At 45.2% G+C, this 12,229-nt stretch overlaps 1 long non-coding RNA gene across 1 annotated transcript; it reads right to left on the bottom strand.

Annotated features, from left to right (window-relative positions):
* Positions 1-6,146: 6,146 nt before the first annotated feature.
* LOC121292963 lies at positions 6,147-11,772 on the bottom strand. The gene is made up of 2 exons (XR_005946398.1): positions 11,697-11,772; positions 6,147-6,180 (listed from the first exon to the last, which is right to left on the bottom strand). It is a non-coding gene; the product is annotated as an uncharacterized LOC121292963 (long non-coding RNA).
* Between the last annotated feature and the right edge of the window lie 457 nt (positions 11,773-12,229).

Here is a 12,229-nt window from a genome sequence, read left to right as displayed (position 1 = left end):
GTAAGCTGTGGCGTTTCAGGTGTTCATCTAAATCTTCTCAAATGTTGTGAGGTTTCCTGCCTCTACCACCCCCTCAGGCAGTGAGTTCCAGACTCCAACCACCCTCCAGTTGAAAAGAAATTCCTGAAATGCCCTCGAAACTTCCGGCCCCTTACCTTAAATTGATGCCCCCTGGTTATTGACACCTCTGCTAAGGGGAAATGCTTCTTCATTTCCACTCTATTCCTGCCCCTCATAATTTTGTATAGCTCTATCAGGTTTCCCTTCACTCTTAACAAAAACAGAAATACCTGGAAAAACTCAGCATGTCTGGCAGCATCGGCGGAGAAGAGCAAAGTTAATGTTTCATGTCCTCATGACCTTTCAACAGAACTAAGTAAAAATAGGGAAGGGGATGAAATATAAGCTGGTTTAAGGAGGCGGGGGGGGGGAGTTGTTGGGACAAGCAAGCAGTGAGAGGAGGAGATAACCAAAAGATGTCACAGACAGAAGAACAAAGAGGTGTTGAAGGTGGTGATATTATCTAAGAGAATGTGCTAATTAAGAGTGGAGCACAGGACAAGCAAGGTACAGATAGCCCTAGTGGGCGTGGAGTGAAATAAACAATGGGTAGAATACATTTTAAAATAATGGAAATAGGTGGGAAAAGAAAAATCTACATAAATTATTGGAAAAAAACAAAAGGGAGAGGGAAGAAATGGAAAGGGGGTGGGGATGGAGGAGGGAGTTCAAGATCTAAAGTTGTTGAACTCAATATTCAGTCCGGAAGGCTGTAAAGTGCCTAGTCGGAAGATGAGGTGCTGTTCCTCAGTTTGCGTTGAGCTTCACTGGAACAATGCAGCAAGCCAAGGACAGACATGTGGGCAAGAGGGCAGGGTGGAGTGTTAAAATGGCAAGCAACAGGGAGGTCTGGGTAATGCTTGAGGACTCTCAGCTTCTTCCTCGAACAGAGGCCTGAACAATCCCCATCCACCACTACTCTCCTCCGTCTGGCTGAACTTGTTCTCACACTGAACAATTTCTCCTTTAACTCCTCTCACTTCCTCCAAATAAAAGGTGTGGCTATGGGTATCCACATGGGCCCCAGCTATGTCTGTATCTTTATGGGGTATGTGGAACATTCTTTGTTCCAGTCTTACTCCGGCCCCCTCCTACAACTCTTTCTCCGGTACATCGATGATTACTTCGGTGCTGCTTCGTGCTCTCGTCGGGACCTGGAAAATCTTATTAATTTTGCTTCCAATCTCCATCCCTCCATCATTTTCACATGGTCCATCTGTGACACTTCCCTTCCCTTCCTTGACCTCTCTGTGTCAATTTCTGGTGATAGACAGTCACCAATATCCATTACAAGCCTACCGACTCCCACAGCTACCTCGATTGCAGCTCCTCACACCCGGCTTCCTGTAAGGACTCCATCCCATTCTCTCAATTACTTCACCTCCGTTGCATCTGTTCTGATGATGCTACCTTCAAAAACAGTTCCTCTGACATGTCCTCCTTCTTCCTTAACCAAGGTTTTCCACACACGGTGGTTGACAGGGCCCTCAACCGTGTCTGGCCCATCTCCTGCGCATCCGCCCTCATGCCTTCTCCTCCCTCCCAGAAACATAATAGGGTCCCCCTTGTCCTCACTTATCAACCCACCAGCCTCCGCATTCAAAGGATCATCCTCTGCCATTTCCGCCAACTCCAGCATGATGCCACACCAAACACATCTTCCCTTTACCACCCCCCCGGCGACATTCCATTGGGATCGTTCCCTCCGTGAGACCCTGGTCCACTCCTCCATCACCCCCTACTCCTCAACCCCCTCCTACAGCACCTCCCCATGCAAACGCAGAAGATGCAACACCAGCCCCTTCACTTCCTGTCTCCTCACCATCCAAGGGCCCAAACACTCCTTTCAAGTGAAGCAGCATTTCACTTGCATTTCCCCCAATTTAGTCTACTACATTCATTGCTCCCAATGCGATTTCCTCTGCATTGCAGAGACCAAACGCAGACTGGGTGACCGCTTTGCAGAACACCTTCGGTCTGTCCACAAGCATTACCCAGACCTCCCTGTCACTTGCCATTTTAACACTCCATCCTGCTCTCATGCCCACATGTCCGTCCTTAGCTTGCTGCATTGTTCCAGTGAAGCTCAAAGCAAACTGGAGGAACAGCACCTCATCTTCCGACTAGGCACTTTAGAGCCTTCCAGACTGAATATTGAATTCAACAACATTAGATCTTGAACTCCCTCCTCCATCCCCACCCCCTTTCTGTTTCTTCCCTGTTCCTTTTGTTTTTTCCAATAATTTATATAGATTTTTCTTTTCCCACCTATTTCCATTATTTTTAAATGTTTTCCACCCATCGTTTATTTCACCCTCACTATAGCTACCTTGCTTGTCCTGTCCTCCACTCTTAATTAGCAAATTTTTTTAGATATCACCACCTTCAACACCTCTTTGTTCTTTTGTCTGTGACATATTTTGGTTATCTCCTCCTATCACTGCTTGCTTGTCCCAACAAACCACCCCCCCCCCACCTTAAACCAGCTTATATTTCACCCCTCTCCTATTTTTACTTAGTTCTGTTGAAGGGTCATGAGGACTCGAAACGTCAACTTTGCTCTTCTCCGCTGATGCTGCCAGACATGCTGAGTTTTTCCAGGTATTTCTGTTTTTGTTTTGGATTTCCAGCACCCGCAGCTTTTTTGTTTTTACCCCCTTCAGCCTTCTCTGCTCTAACTAAAACAACCCCAGCCTATCCAGTCTCTCTTCATAGCTGAAACTCTCCAGCCAGGCAACATCCTGGTGAATCTCCTCTGCACCTCTCCAGTGCAGCTGGTGAAGCTGGAACTGGAGCCAGAGATGCCGTCAATCACTCCCCAGTCATTTTGAGCTGGAGCAAGAGCAGTGCAGAAACCCTAGGATGTGGGTGGGGAGGATTCAGAAACACCTGCTGGAGGCAGGAAACTCCCAATAAGAACCTGCAGTTCTCGGGCTTTTCACCCCGACAGGCCCAGTATAATGGCCACCATCTTGCTTCAGCAGTGAGCTTTGCGCATGCCCAGCTATCCTGGTGAAACAAGAGTAGGCGGGGCTTCAGGGTCCCAGTGACCAGGAGAAAAGTTCATTGATTTTATTCTCGCTCTGCACACAGGGGTTTGAGAACTGAACTGAACCAGAGCAGATGGACGGAGAAAACTGGGAGTGGAGGAAATATATGGGGGAGATGGTATGATGGGTTTGGAATTTAGCACAGAAAATGGGAGTGTGTTTGGGCCAAGGGTTCGCAGCTTTGGGAAATGAGAATGTAAAAACAAGAATTGTCTGCTCTGAATTCCTATGCTGTGCTTACAGTGATTACTTTTGTAACCTAAATTTACAGGTCTTAGAAAGGAAGGATCTGGAGATGTGCACTGAAACTAAACATCTTGGCTGAGCCAATTGGTTATTCAGAACCTGAATACCATCGACCTTTGAAGGTGGAAGGGAAAATGTTCGTCTGTTTTGTCTCCAAGAAAATAATTGAAATATAAATATGACTGGACAAGTATCGAGACACATATACCCGAGTGAGAGTGTTTCAGCACACTGATTGTGGAAGGAGCTTTAACCAGTTACGCAGCCTGGACAAACATCACACCATTCACAGCAGAGAAAAACTGTCACCTGTTCTGTGTGTGGACAAGGTTCCAATTGATCGGCTCAACTGTAGAAACACAAAGACATTGGCACCATGGAAAAACCTTGGAAATGTGAGGACTGTGGTAAAGGATTCATTTATCCATCCCGGCTGGAATACCATCGACGCAGTCACACTGGGGAGAGGCCGTTCACCTGCTCCAAGTATGGGAAGGGATTCACTCAGAAAACCTCCCTGATGTTACACCAGAGAATTCACACTGAGGAGAGGCCCTTCAGCTGCACTTACTGTGGGAAGAGGTTCAGGTATTCATCCACTCTTACTACACACCAGCGAGTTCACACTGGGGAGCGACCGTTCACCTGCTCCATGTGCAGGAAGGGATTCACTCAGTCAGCCAGCCTGCTGAATCACCAGCGTATTCACACTGGGGAAAAGCCGTTCACCTGCTCTGTGTGTGGGAAAGGTTTCACTTGGTCATCCGGTCTTTGGTCACACCAGCAAATTCATACTGAGGAGAAGCCTTTCAGCTGCACCTCCTGTGGAAAGAGTTTCGGGCATTTATTCACACTTGCTGTACACCAACGTACTCACACTGGGGAGAGACCATTCACCTGCTCCGTGTGTGGGAAGGGACTTGCTCGGTTATCCAGCCTCCAGTTACACCAACAAATTCACACTGAGAAGAGCCCATTCAGCTGAAATATCTGTGGAAAGAGTTTCAGACAGTCATCTAAGCTGACTGTACACCAGCGAATTCACATTGAGGAGAGACCATTCACCTGCTGTGTGTGTGTGGAAAGGGATTCACAAGGTCCTCCAACCTGCAGACTCACCAGTAAATTCATAAATGACTGCAGGGTTGGATTCTGCAGTTTCTGCTGCTGTTAACCACGTCCAGGATTGATAGTCTGACAATAACTGGTTTGTTCCTGCTGATGTTAACAGCCGTTTAACTGGCTGGAGTTTAATATTCTGGAGCTGTCACTGATTTTCTGGACTGCAGTGCCCCTTTTTAAAAGCACCATCTGTGATCCTACCCCTTAATTCAAGAGCTCTCAACTGGAACTAGCTTACAACAAAATTAGGAACTATTACTTCAATCCTAAATTGATCTTTGGTACGAACTCTACAATTCAGTGTCTAAGAGGTTCCACTGATTAACATCTCCAATTAGAAAGTGCTGATTAATCCTTGTTGACAATTCTGACTCACTTGCACATTACTCACAGTGACACCTCCATTATGTAATTAAATTATCAAGGAAGATAAACAAAATAGTGAAGTATTTTGTAGGCTCATCAATGAAAGCTTCATCAGTCAATGTTGATATTGATGAATTTTGGAAGTGGCTGAGTTCAATCATTTCTGACACAGCAGCAGCAACATTTGGGAAAGGTCCAACCCACAACAAAGACTGTTTGAGACCTACTCAGCAGAGATGAATCTGTCATTGAAGAAAAAAGCAAAGCCTACCCGATTTCAACATAAACCCAACAGCTAGAGCACAGTGTAACTTGAAAGTAGCTGAGACAGTTGTGTAAAAGACAGGGAGATACTGTGCAAATAAACACTGGATCGCCCATGTCAAGAAATCCAAACTGTCCTGTGACAATGGAAATCTGCATGCTGTGTATGAAGGGATCAGGAGGGCGCTTGGTCAGACCATCACCAAAGTTACCCCCTGAAATCAGCAGATGGTGAAGTTCTCACTGACAGAAGTAAACAAATGTCTCGCTGGGTTGAACTGAACTGTGAGCTGTACTCTCATGAGGCAGATACTTCCCAGTCCCTGCAGCTTTCTGTCATGGTTTGAGTTGGATGAGGACCCTCACCACTTGAGCTCAAAAAGGCCATTAATTGTTTAACAAGCAGAAAGACACCCAGCAAGGATGGAATTCCAGCTGAATTGCTCAAGCCCAGAAAGTCCCATCTACTGTCACAGCTTCCTGACCTCCTCCTTCTCTGTTGGGAGGTAGGATCTTTTCCACACGACACGTGTGATTGAAGAATGATCACAATATACAAAAACAAAGGTGACAGAGGAGATTGCAGCAACAGGGACATTTCACTCCTCAGCATCACAGGGACGACCTTCACTAGGGTCAGGCTTAAAAGACTCCATTTACTTGCAGACCGAGTGTATCCAGAAGCACAGTGCGGTTTCTGTGCTGGCAGATTGACAGTGGACATGATCTTCTCCATACGCCAGCTACAAGAGAAGTTTACAATTGGGATTGAATCTAAAATGCTGCCAGCTTCTGTGCTGAGAAAAGTGAAAGGTTATAATGACTGAGTGAAAGTAAACCTTTAAGTATGAATCACAATGAACTTGCACAATTGTAAAAGACATTGAAAAGTTGGATTCCCTAAAGATAAGCTTCAGCCTTGAGGTTCTGTTCCGGAGCTCACAAGCTGTGGGAAGCTCCACCCTCTTTAACTCTTTTCAGTCTCAGAAAGTTGAAGCTCCTTTTGCCTGTGAAAGTGAACTTTTTCAGTTTTATTTGTCTTCAGTTTTATTACCGTCATTTGGAAAGGTGCCTGGGGAAGAAGAAAATAATAACATTTTGGAAAAGCTGAGAAAAATATCAAGAGAATTGGAAAAATAAAGATTGAAATCGGGTTTGGTTCATCCTTGATCTGAAAATGAAGTTACATAAAGTTGACATAAGTGTGCACATTTGAGAATGTTTCTTCAGCCCCTTTGCTAACAAGCTGAGAAGTTAACCCTTTCCACTGACAGCATGGTGACAATTTAAACAAAGGGCTTTGCTTTTTAAACATTTGGCTTCATCCCATTTGTTATCATTCAAGACAAAGTATCTGAGAACGGGAGATATGGGAGTGATCTACAATCTGATTGCAAGTATCTGTACTTCTGTCTCTGATCTACAAACACCATATTATGTGAGTATTAAATGGGACAATATAGTTCCTCCAGTGCTCCTGAATGAGATAGAATAGTAATTCATGAAATGATGCATTTAGAATAAAAGATAGAGAAAATCACACCACCAGTTGGGAAATGGAATAATTCACCTGGGTATAGTTCAATGGAATAGTTCAATCTAATGTACATGTACATTCTAGTTAAAGTCAGGAAAGTGTGGATGAGACCAATAAACAGAGATTTCTCTTGGTGATGTTTGTGTCCTTGCCTCTGTATTTAAAAGAAACAGAATTTCATAGTCTGGCCACTATCTAAGGCATCAGAACCATGCAGGGTTAGATCAGCAAAGATCTTCAGACAGACACCCCATTGATATTTTGATAAGATCACCTGAAAGGCCAAGAGTAGCTTGCATAGGTTCGCACATACATGATATTGGGATACAGCGTGAGTGTGCAGATGTGATATGTTCCATGTGGTGTAATTAACATGTGGAAATGCACGGTGACCCTGTACTGAAGAGCAGGTCTCAGACATGCTCAGCTACTTGACAACAGAACAACATGAAGTGATTATTGTGGAAAATTGAATGAGACATTTTAAATCATCAAGACATTAACACACACTCCATAGTGAAACTAACTATAAAACAATCAGCATTGAATGAAACACACTGGTACCTATCAGAGGGAATGAAGTTAAATTGAAGAGGGAAATAGAATCTGGATTTAGAAAATTTCCACAAGGTGGATGCAGGTGAACAGAGAGCTGGAGAATCTTTAAAGTCCATGCATGAACTTTTGTTTGAACCAGATGTAGTTACAAAATGTCTATAATTTAGATTGTTTGAGATGATGGGCAGATAGCGAGGATGAATATAAGTCGATAGTTATCACATTTTAGTGGAAAAGTTTTGACATTTACTCTTGGTGGCAGCTTAAGGGTTTGTGTTGCTGATTCTAATAATTCTAGTAGCTTTAGTATGTTATCTACAGTTTGTCATCAAGAAATTAGGAAAACAAGCTCGGAGCTCAGAAATAGTGAGGTTAGTCAGAAATCAGTTGTGAGAAATCAATCAGGATATTCCCTTCTCAAGGTGGGGAGATCCGTAAGAAATCACTGTCTAATAACCTTATAAAATCTCCTGTAATTTACTGAATATTATAGGGATAATAGGAATTATAGGAATATCTCTCCCTCTCGTTTAGGAATAAATATTCCTGGCTTGACAAACATAGGACAACATATCCCAATGTTACCTCATAGGGATGGACTCGGCAGTTAGGGAACGGAATTTGTAGTGGTGACTGAAGACAATTGCTTTGATCTGCCCAATTCTTAAAAGGAGCAAATTTCTGCTCATCCTGTATGGAATGTTGGATAAGCAGTTTGATAATTTAGTAACAGTGGAGGAATGGAGAGGGATGGTGGTGAGGTAGAGCTGGGTGTTGTCAGTGTACATGTGAAAACTAACACGGTGCTTTTGGATGATGTCACCTAGTGACTGCACTTGTGTCAAATTAGGTCCCTTGATGGCCTGAACCCAGCCCCACAGTGACAACATCTGAATGGACTCTCATCAGTGTGAACACGTTGATGGGACATCAGAGGTTTACAGCACGGAAAGAGGCCTTTCGGCCCATCATATCCACTCTGGTCATCAAGCACCGATCTACTCTCATCCCATTTTCCAGCACTAGGCCCATAGCCCTGTAAGCTGTGGTGTTTCAAGTGTTCATCTAAATAGTTCTTAAATGTTGTGAGGATTCCTGCCTCTATCACCCCCTCAGGCAGTGAGTTCCAGACTCCAACCACCCTCCCCTCTAAAACTCCTGCCCCTTCCCTTAAATCCATGCCCCCTGGTTATTGACCCCTCCACTAAGGGGAAAAGTTTATTCCTATCCACCCGATCTATGGCCCTCACAATTTGGTACACCTCTATCAGGAACCCCCCTCAGTCTTCTCTGCTGTAAGGAAAACAACCCCAACCTATCGAGTCTCTCTTCACAACTGAAACCCTCCAGCCCAGGCAACATCTTACAAATCTCCTCTGCACCCTCTCCCGTGCAATCACATCCTTCCTATAGTGTGGTGACCAGAACTGCACACAATATTCCAGATGTGCCTGAACTAACGTTTTATACCGCTCTATCATAACCTCCCAGCACTTATATTCAATGCCTTGATTAATAAAGGCAAGTATTCCATTCGCCTTCTTAACCACCTTATCTACCTGTCCTGCTGCCTTCAAGGGTCTATGGACATGCACACCAAGGTCCCTCTGATCCTCTGTACTTCCTCAGGTCCCACCATTCATTGTGTATTCCCTTGCCTTGTTAGTTCTCCCAAAACACAAAGACCAATAAAACCGTTAATACCTCCTCCCTCTCAATACTCATTTGTTCAAGTATATCACAGTCCCCCTCCCTGATTTCTATATCTACATAGTCCTTCTCTATAGTTAATACAGATGCAAAGTACTCATTTAAAACCTCACCTACATCTTACAGCTCCTCACACAGATTGCCACTTTGGTCCCTTATAGGCCCTATTTTTTCCCTGGTTATCCTCTTGTCCCGAATATACTTACAAAATGCCTTTGGATTTTAACTTATTTTACCCAGCGGTATTTTTCATGCCCCCTCTTCACTCTCGTAATTCCTTTTTTTTAAGTAGCCCCCTGCACTTTCTATACTCCTCAAGGGCTCCCGCTGTTTTGAGCCCTCGGTATCTACCATAAGCTTCCCTTTTTTTCCCTTATCTAATCCTGTAAATTCCTCAACATCCAGGTTTCTCTGGACTTGTTGGTCTCACCCTTCACCTTTATGTAAACATGTTGGCCCTGCACTCTCTCTGACTCCTACTGCTCTGATGTAGGTTTTGTTAGAAATAGCTGCTCCCAATCCATTTGGCCAGATCCTGTCTTATCATATAAAAATTGGCCTTCCCCCAATTCAGAACCTTTATTTCCAGTCCATCTTTGTCCTTTTCCATGACTACCTCGAATCAAACTGAATTATGGTCACTATCACTGAAATGCTCCCTGACTGACATTTCTGCCACTTGCCCAGCTTTGTTCCCTGAAAGCAGGCCCAGCACTGCCCCCTCTCTTGTAGGACTTTCTATGTGCTGGCTTAAAAAGCTCTCCTGGATACATTTTAAGAATTCAGCCCCCTCTAAGCCTTTCACACTTTGTCTATCCCAGTTAGTATTGGGGAAGTTGAAATCCCCTACTATTATTACCCTATTATTTTTACAATTCTGAGATTTGGCTGCATATCTTACCTTCTATCTCTCCCTGATGTTTGGAGGTCTATAGTACACTCCCAACAATGTGATTTCCCCCTTTTCATTTTTAAGTGCCACCCACACGGCCTCATTTAAGGAATCTTCTAAGATACCATCCCCCCTTACTGCAGTAATTGATTCCTTGATCAAAATTGTGACACCACCATCTTTCTTACAACACCCCGCGCCCCCCTCCTGTCTCGCCTGAAGATTCTACACCCTGGAATATTGAGCTGCCAATCCTGCCCCTCCATCAGCCACAGCTCCGTGATAGCAATGATATTATAACCCAGTGTTAATCAACATCCTCAACTCATCTGCCATACTCGCAACACTCCTTGCATTAAAATAAATGCCATCCAGCCTTTCTATGTTCCCTTGAGCCTTAACTTGACGATGTACAGTCTGCTTTCCAGACTGACCTGTTTTTTTTCTTAAATATCTGTCTGTACATTACCTCTCACTATACCTCCACTTGGTATCCCACCCCGGTGCCAAATTAGTTTAAACCCCCACCAACAGCACTAGCAAACCTCTCTGCAAGGCTTCCCACACCTTTTAAAGCACTCCTCACACTCTGGTCATTTAAAATGTCTCTCACCAGTGTGAATAGTGTCCCAGTAGGTGGGATGATGTGCTGAACCTCTTACCACACTGTGAGCAACCAAATGGCCTCTTCCCAATGTGAATATACTGTGTTTCAGATCAGTCCAGGATAGAAATTGAGAAGAGACAAACATTTCTCTTGGTTTGAGTTTGCTGTGTGTAAATCCTCAGATAGCCCAAGTGGGGGTGGGATGAAGGGATCGAAAAAGCCAATAAAACGATGGATGGAAATACATTTAAAAATAATGGAAATAGGTGGGAAAAGAAAAATCTATATAAATTATTGAAAGAAAAAGCGGGGGGGGAATCAGAAAGTGGGTGGGATGGAGGAGAGAGTTCATGATCTAAAATTGTTGAACTCAATATTCAGTCCAGAAGGCTATAAAGTTCCTAATCAGAAGATGAGGTGCTGTTCCTCCAGTTTGTGTTGGGCTTCACTGGAACAATGCGGCAAGCCAAGGACAGTCATGTGGGCATGAGAGCAGGGTGGAGTGTTGAAATGGCAAGCGACAGGGAGGTCTGGGTCATGCCTGCGGACAGACTGAAGGTGTTCTGCAAAGTGGTCACCCAGTCGGCGTCTGGTCTCTCCAATGTAGAGGAAACCGCATTGGGAGCAGCGAATGCAGTAGACTAAGTTGGGGGAAATGCAAGTGAAATGCTGCTTCACTTGAAAGGAGTGTTTGGGCCCTTGGACGGTGAGGAGGGGGGAAGTAAAGGGGCAGGGGTTGCGCCTTCTGCAGTTGCATGGGAAGGTGCCGTGGGAGGGGGCTGAGGTGCAGGGGGTGATGGAGGAGTGGACCAGGGTGTCCCGGAGGGAACTATCCCTGCGGAATGCTGCCGGGGGGGTGAAGGGAAGATGTGTTTGGTGGTGGCATCATGCTGGAGTTGGCGGAAATGGCGGAGAATGATCCTTTGAATGCGGAGGCTGGTGGGTTGTTAACTTTGCTGTGTGTAAATCCTCCCCTTCTAACCCTCTGTAAAATGAGTTTCCAAAATCCATCCCTGTCAGTCCAGGATAGAAATTCACAACATTCTCTCCTCCTGCTACCTGGACCAGGATGACCGCGCATGCGCCCTGCTGCACGTTGCCCCTGTGAAGATGGCGGTTGTTAACTCGGGCCTGTCTCCGAGAGGAGACGCGGGTCAGAATTGTCCCCTCTCCATTCGGTGTAACCGCAGGACCTGTAGCTTCTTATTCAAGATTTAAGACCTTCACAGGGTCTTCATGAAGCCTCCCCGCCCATTCCGCCGCCTCCATCCCTCCCCCACTCACCGGCTCCTTTTACTCGCCTGTGTTCGCCATTTCTCACCGTCTTCCACCAGCTCCAGGTACAGATGGTACTGCGCATGCTCCAGTCAGTGATCGCAATGCGCATGTACCAGTCACTGCCAGCTACTGCGCATGCGCCAGGAGCTCCAGTAGTGAGGATAGGGCACATTCTGCCCCCACTGAATGCTGGGTAAACATACCGCCATTGAAAGGCTTTTTCTGATAAGAGAAAGCCGGATAATTAGATCTGCACTCACTGCAGTCTCAGCAGATGGTGTGGAAAGTGATTTTTCTTCCCTTACTCCGACTACTGAAACTCCATCTTGTCAGTTGGAATGTAGCAATTGTGGATCCAATCCTTTGACCTTCTAAAATTGGAGTGTTAACAGGTGGGCAGTGAGTAATCCCTTTGCGCACATGAAGTATTTGAATGGTCTCCGATCCACCCTGATCAGAGCTGCGCTGTGCCCAGCAGGAAGATCTCTGACAGCCTTGCATGACTCAGGGATACGATTGCCTATGTGCAGGACAGGGGT

This window comes from Carcharodon carcharias, chromosome 21 (assembly GCF_017639515.1).
Source record: "Carcharodon carcharias isolate sCarCar2 chromosome 21, sCarCar2.pri, whole genome shotgun sequence".
Taxonomy (NCBI): Eukaryota; Metazoa; Chordata; class Chondrichthyes; order Lamniformes; family Lamnidae; genus Carcharodon; species Carcharodon carcharias.
This window is presented reverse-complemented; position numbering and strand designations above follow the sequence as displayed.